The 6,763-nt window shown below is 44.1% G+C and overlaps 2 protein-coding genes and 1 long non-coding RNA gene across 10 annotated transcripts in view; 1 reads left to right on the top strand and 2 right to left on the bottom strand.

Moving 5' to 3' along the window:
• Nucleotides 1-4,686, bottom strand: part of kcnc3b (potassium voltage-gated channel, Shaw-related subfamily, member 3b) — a 46,596-nt gene extending 41,910 nt beyond the window's left edge. For 3 of the 7 annotated variants that reach the window (XM_032502346.1, XM_032502345.1, XM_032502347.1), the window contains exon 1: nt 3,999-4,684. The gene's annotated coding sequence lies outside the window, so the exon portion shown is untranslated. Of the gene's footprint in view, nt 1-3,998 lie in introns of all 7 variants that reach the window. The other 4 variants (XM_032502344.1, XM_032502348.1, XM_032502343.1 and 1 more) reach the window with 3 other exon arrangements.
• Nucleotides 1-6,763, top strand: part of LOC116671258 (uncharacterized) — a 10,485-nt gene that overhangs the window by 1,916 nt on the left and 1,806 nt on the right. For both annotated transcript variants that reach the window (XR_004327234.1, XR_004327233.1), the window contains exons 2-3: nt 4,835-4,953; nt 5,165-6,146. This is a non-coding gene — a long non-coding RNA (uncharacterized LOC116671258). The remainder of the gene's footprint in view (nt 1-4,834; nt 4,954-5,164; nt 6,147-6,763) is intronic.
• rexo4 (REX4 homolog, 3'-5' exonuclease) overlaps nt 6,079-6,763 on the bottom strand; it is a 7,927-nt gene continuing 7,242 nt past the window's right edge. The window contains exon 8 of the mRNA XM_032502357.1: nt 6,079-6,763. This exon is cut by the window's right edge and continues 4,383 nt beyond it. The gene's annotated coding sequence lies outside the window, so the exon portion shown is untranslated.

The raw sequence follows: 6,763 nt of genomic DNA, 5'->3' as shown, positions 1-6,763 counted from the left end.
ACACACACACACACACACACACACACACACACACACACACACTCACCTGGCTGCAACAAACAAGCTAAGAACAGCCTTTTGAGGGCAAAATTATGTTAAACCAATATGAACCTTTAGGGAGAAGAAATGATTTCTGCAGGGGACAGATAGATAGGGAGAGTAGCTCTGAGGAAGAGAAAGTGCACACGGCTGGTGCGCCAAGGCTGCACTGACGCTGATATATATTAGCAGAAACACTGCAGCAAGAGGGGGAGGGAGCATGGGATTATGGGATGCATTGACTGTGAGGTAGAAGCAGCAGTAACCGGGGGGATGAGGAGAGCGCATGCTAGAGAGTGAGAGTGAGAGACAGAGAGAGAAGGCAAGGGAGGAATTTGGAGGAGTGCTGACTATGCGAAACAGACCCAACTGTTGGCCGAAAAAGCAAAAACCTTTACCAATCACAGAGGGAGACATAGGGAGATGAAATAGGGAAGGAGGTATGCTGAACAGAGAAGGAGAGAAAAGGATAGAGTGGGGGGTAACAGAGACTGAGCAATCTTGGGGAAAATGAAAGAGGAGGGGGGAAAAGGGTGGGGGAGGAGACAGAGAGGACAAAAAAGACCTTGCAGCGGTTGAGGATAGTACCTGAATGTCTGTAAAGGTGTAGGAGGAGGGGTGGGGGGTTGGAAACGGTCTGCAATACTAATAAGAGAAATGGAAACAGTGGATAGATAGGAGAATAGAAGGAAAAGGAAAAGGAGAAGGAAAACACGTGTGGGGATCTAAAACATATATGCAGCTGAGCTGAGTGGCAAACGAACCACTGTGGAAACAGGGCTTTGCAGGCAAGTGTGTAATGCGTGTGAGTGCGAGAGAGAGGGTGAGAGAAAGAGATGGCAAGAATTACGAATGTGTTTCTGGTGTGCAGCCATTTTTTTTCTCCCACCCGCTACCTCATCAAAGGATGTAACCACAAGGCTTCACGCTGTTCCACCCATATCACCTCCCTCCTTTCCTCATTCCTCTCCTCCTCATCTCTACCTTATCTCCCTCTTCTCCCTCGCTCCCACACTCCCCAGTGTTGAGGAGACCCCAACAGGAGAAAGTGAGGCATTGCAGTGCGGTGAAAGCACTGCGGTCACCTCCCCTTTTAGTGCGGTGTCACACCACATAGTGTCCTCTTCCCCCCTCTAATTGTCATTGCACCTCATGGTGTATAGCTCTGTTTCTGGCAGGAGAAAAGAAGCCCAAAAGGTGCATGCGTGTGTGAGGATAGTGGTGAGAGGTTTGAACCAAATGAATAAGAATGAAAATGAGTGGAATATCATGAATGGATGGTGCCAAAAAAAAACAGCATGCATATGCAGAGAAAAACTGAGCACGAGGCCACGCATGAGCCAGTTGCTCTGAGACAGCTAATACACGCAGACAGAGAACAAAAACACCAAGGCATTTCACACCATAATAAAGCTCACCAGTGGCCAATTCCCAGAATGTGAATTAAATAGGCAATCAATTTAGCAAGCAGAAAGGAAATGGCAATTCCTTTACTCAGCAACACTAACATGGAGATCTCTAGGAGATGACCAATCCACACATACTACCCCCCCTTGGGAGCTTTGTGCATATTGGTCAATCACCCCCACCCCCCAGAAGCTCTTGCTATGATATGATCCCTTCCAGCCACCTTTTCACCTTTTTTATGATAGAAAAAAAGAATCATGCACTCCTGGTTTGCTCCTTTTAGCTGGCTGGTGATGATTAATACATAAGGCCATTTTCAGGAATAGGCCAGCTGAAATGAAGCCTGTAATAGAGCTCTGAAAGCTCAGCCACTGTCCATGACTAAAATCCGTTCTGCACACTGGAGGATATGTAAACATTGAGATTGTTTGGATAGATATGCCCACTGGGTGAGAATTCACTAGTGACAGGACAAGGCAGGGTGAAGGGAGTGATGGAAGGAAAGGTACCAAAGCTCCCTTCAAGGAGCAATGATTGGTGTAGGTGAAACAGCACTTAGTACTGGCAAAAAAAAGAAAAGCCCTGGGATAGGGTGTCATGTCGGGAAAGAACTCTATTTTTGGACCAGGATAAATCTGAGCTAATATCCCTCCATATTTCAAATCTGGTGTTTGGAGAATTTGCATCAGGAGCAAATAGCTTTAACCTCCGCACCTTCTTAACTCTCTATTAGGTCATTTAAACCTGTCTGCTCCTAATTAATGACACTGGCCTTCCTGCATGATTAGGACCATTATGATCCAGCAGCAATGATGTGGTTCACAGGGCCAGACACACAAACGGGACGAGGAAAAAAGTATTACTGCACTGTCTCCTGACCTGTGAACTCTAGTCTGCAATTAGACATAAAGGAGGGGTAGGGAAGTCACAGATTAGACTCTCAATAGCCGGCGGGAGTAGGGAGAGGAGTTAGGTTTGAACGTGCAGAATCAAATAGGACAGGAGAACAAAGAGGGAGGTGGAAGGTGAGCCTCAAGGTTAAGGATTTATAACGCAGAGAATTTAAAATGGGAATCAGGGAAATTAATTAGTTGAAGGACAGAGGGAAAGTTCACTGTGAGATGAGACGGCCAAGGAGAGACGAAGGGTCAGAGGCACACACAAACCCAGGACACGACAGATGCGTAATAAAAAAGTACAGCCTCAAAATAGATGTATTCCCCCCCCCCCCCGTTGCTTAAACAGCAGCGTCCTCCTTTCGAGCCCCATCGCTACTCTGCCAATCACATCCACTGACAGCATGTCACGCTCTCTGGTGGGGAGGCTTTTTGTTGCTTAAATCCAAGGGGTGTTTCTGGGTTACCCTAATCTAAAAATAGCGCCAGCTGTAGATTTATAATGCAGGATTGAGGGGGGGGGGGGGGGGGGAAGCAGGGAGAGAGCAAATGGAGGAAGAGAGTACCCATTAGGGGAAGAGCACGCCGAAGCAAGTTGTCAGAAAAAAAGCAAGGCATGCTCTTGAAAGTGACGGAGGAAGAGGCGTTATGAAACTAGAGACTTTTTGTGGAATGGAAATGGAGCACGTTGACAGAGTGTAGGTGATGTGATGGTGGAGGTCATAGGGGGGAAAAGACTACGTCTAGACATTTAACTGGCCCTACAGACTTCCTGGATCTCAGTGTCCTTCCTGTAGTTCTGCTGCTATGCTCATCTCTTCCTTACACCACCTTCTCCCGTCCCTCGCTCATGTGTTTGTGTGTTAGCCCTCTAACCCTTCTCCTATGGTTCCTTTATCAAAACCTCCATTTTCAGGCCTTGACACTTCCCACAGTGCTAGCCACATTGCACAAATACACTCACACACACTAACAGACAAACAAACACACACACTGAAGGCACATGCTAGTAAAACAAATGCACCAAGTAATACAAACATGGGAACAGTTGCTCATGCAGAAAGACACACAGTAATGCTGAGAGGCATGCACATGCATGCACACGCACACACACACTCTCTACACACACACACACACACACACACACACACACACACACACACACACACACACACACACACACACACACCACTCTCTCTCTCTCTCTCTCTCTACACACACACACACACCTGAAACTGCTCTGATCTAGTTGTAGATGGGGAAAACACCACCATTTGTGCAATGAGGAATGTAGGGTTTAGAAAAGGTTTTTTAATCAAATCTGACTGTGCCAAAGTACAGCTCTCTTTGTGTCACAGCAGCTAGAAATAATAAAACATAGTAGCCTAAAGAGGTTTATGAATCAACTTGAACATTTTGCACCCATTCTGATTCCTCCGAATACTGATCAAAACAGCGGCTGCCAGTAAAAAAAAAAAAAAAAAAAAAAAAAAAATCGCAGTTATTGTGGATATAACGATACTTGTTGAATGTAGGCTAGACGCTTTGCTTTTCTTTCTTTTCGAGCTGGCCGATGTATGATCTGTTATTAGACGTGTAGCCGCAGAATAAAGCCACCAAAATACAGACATATACACAGACACGGTTAATACTCACTTGCTTTTGGTTCAGGTTCGTTTCGAGTGCGTGCAGAAACACGCACATCAAGCTTAAAAGATCAATCAAAATGTAGTTTTCTTTGTTAGAACGCCCTTTCTTATGATTTCAGAGAGTATCCAGTGTCTCGCAGGCGGTTGATCTGTTTTTTTTCTTTCTCTCCCCTGATTATAATAAAATGAAAATAGGATTGCGCGCGTCTGTTGCTGAAAATCTCCTTTTGACACCGTTATTGCCGAATGGTACACTAGCTTATGGTCATGCTGATGATGGCAACGGGATGAGTCTTTCGAATGATATGAAGCAGGAGTCCCCCTAAAAACTGTCTTTTTTTATGCTATTTCCCTCGATTTCAGAGCCCCTGTCACTCCCACCTCTTTGTTATTGCCACAAAAAAAAATGACCAGCCCTTGTTACAGTGTCTCTACGCTTCCAGGCGCAGGGTGTAGCTACCATTCAGCTCTTCCTCTGTCTCCCCCTGGCAAATGTTTCAATGGAGATGCAGCCTGTAGACAGCTCTCTCTTTGCCTTTCCCTCTCTGTGTTCCTCTGGGGGAGCGTCACCTTCTGGACTATTTTTTCCCTTCAGACGATACATGTGGGCGGATTAGAGAACAAGACAGAGGGGTGGGAGGACCCCGGTGAATACAGAGGCTAATTACTCATATGGCTGCTGAACTTCATAAATACATATGCTGTAAAAAAATAAATAAATACAAACACACAGGACTAAATATACACACCACGGCTATAAGAGGAAAGGCTGTGTTGATGTGTTATCATCTGTTTAATTGGTTGTGTTCCCCCCCCCCCCTTCCTCCTTGCCCACTTCCACAGTCCACACATGCTTACCCTGCTGGACGCACGCACAAACACCATTTTGTCTACAGGTTCCTTCACTCTAGCTGACATCAGAAGTCATGTGGTAGCAGAGGAGTGACCAGGGTTCTAGCACAGTGTGGAGTAATATGTTCAATAATTATAATAATAAGAAGAAGAAGAAGAAGAAGAAAAAAAGGAACGCACACTGTTTGCTCAGAAGGCACTGTCTGACAAAGATATCTGTAAAAAATGTTGGCATTTTTATTTAATATATTTGAATTGTTCAAATGTGACAAGCTGCATTACCATAAAAAACTAACACTGTTTTTTCTTCTTTTCTTGCAGGAGGCCTACAGAGTTGTTGGCTCCTCCAGTGGAAGTACGATGATGCACTTATTGACAGGAAACTCGGGGTCGAGTGCATGCCATCTCATAAAAATTACAACATAGGCCAAAAGGCTTTTGCTTTGGTGCTTGTAGCATAATTCGTTGACCAAATGTTCATGTATGAGCAAAGTGTGGATGGAAAAGGATGAGTAGGAGAAATGCAAGGTATTTAAAGTGCATTTAAAGTTAGCGCAGATGAGATTATATAACTGGTTAATTTACTATTTAAAAATGCAAAAGGGCTTATGCATAAGGCGCATACAAGCCGTTGAAGTTGCATGTGTTGAGACGGGAGGAAACCACGTGAATAAACTGTACCTAGATAAAGACCAGGCTTCTCTCTGCTGTAGGGCTACAGTGCTAAACACAGAGACACTTTTATAACTCATAAAGCACTTCATTTCTATAGTGAACCATACATCTTTCAACCATTTTGACGAACAAACGTTGGGAATTGCGTCAGCTGGCAGAGAGCGTGTGGTGGTAGATCATACAAAGGAAAGGAGCTTTTTAATGCCGAAAAGTGAAAATAGTTTAATATGTGCAAAAAAAACAGGCAATTTATAGCATGCAGAACCCAAAACGGGCTTGGATTCTGGATATTCTGGATTGCAGATTTAAGCCTTTTTTGTTTTATTTCTGGAGGGTTTTATGACCTTTAACTGACACGATAGCTTGAAGACAGGAAAGGGGAGAGAGAGGAGGTGACACGCAGCAAAGGCTAGGAACCAGGGCCACTGCCAAGGACTCAGCAAGGGGCGCACACTCTACTGTGGGAGCTAGAGGTTGCCCCCTCTTTTGTTTTCTTGAATAAATGATCCTCTGTTTTTTTACTTTGTATTGTTAGTGACCTTTTGTGGGAGCCTGTTTTCTTTTCAGATTGTATCCCTCCAGAAGCTACATGTCTGGCTAAGGAGTCTCTGAGCAAGACCTGTTCTTTGTAAGTCACTTTATAAATGATCTCTTGATATGTAAATATGACAGTATTTTTAAAGCTTCTTTATCTCTATATGTGTATTGTATATTGAATAGTCACACCTTATGTGGATCCCAACCAACACCTCTACTAAGTGTGAGGTTTAGCGCTTTATTCTGCACCCTCAGGAAACTCTAGTCTGCACTATATCACTTATTGTTCATTTACAGCCCTTCAAATCCCTGCAGCATCGGTCATTCACGTGATTTATACAGGTGTTGTGCTCCATAACTCAAATCAAACTGGTAAAACAGCCAGGCAGCCAGAGCCCTCCCAGCAGAGTCTGTAGGAGTTTTTTTATACAATATCTCGCATACAGTATGTTGAAAGTAATACAATAACGAGACTAAGAGTCTACAGCCATGCAAGCTGCTTTATAAGGCTGTATGTGTGCACCGTGGTGCTGAAAAGCTATTAGCAGTAGGGGTGGGGGGAAAAAATCGATACAGCATAGTATCGCAATATTTTCAGTGGCAATATTGCATTGATACACAGGCGCCAAGTATCAATCTTTTATTATATATGTGTTGGTTAGTTTGTCTGTTTGACAATCCCATTTTGCAGCAATAAAACTGAAGTGA

Source organism: Etheostoma spectabile, chromosome 21 (genome assembly GCF_008692095.1).
Source record: "Etheostoma spectabile isolate EspeVRDwgs_2016 chromosome 21, UIUC_Espe_1.0, whole genome shotgun sequence".
NCBI lineage: Eukaryota > Metazoa > Chordata > Actinopteri > Perciformes > Percidae > Etheostoma > Etheostoma spectabile.
This window is presented reverse-complemented; position numbering and strand designations above follow the sequence as displayed.